This window comes from Ipomoea triloba, chromosome 2, assembly GCF_003576645.1.
Source record: "Ipomoea triloba cultivar NCNSP0323 chromosome 2, ASM357664v1".
In the NCBI taxonomy this organism is placed as follows: Eukaryota; Viridiplantae; Streptophyta; class Magnoliopsida; order Solanales; family Convolvulaceae; genus Ipomoea; species Ipomoea triloba.
The window spans coordinates 16,863,568-16,863,784 of record NC_044917.1 but is presented as its reverse complement, the minus strand read 5'-3'; positions in this window follow the sequence as shown (position 1 = coordinate 16,863,784).

Here is a 217-nt window from a genome sequence, read left to right as displayed (position 1 = left end):
ATTTTATTCCAAAGAAGTAACCATTAGCATAATTTTATATGTGTAATAATCTGTGAATTGAAATAATTTACATAATTGTATGGACGTAATAATATGTGAATTAGCATAATACATGAATTGAAATAATTATCATAATTTTGTTAATCTCCTCTAATAATTATGGATGTAATATGTGTATTATCAATTTCGTTAACTGATTTGATAAAATTTATATTAC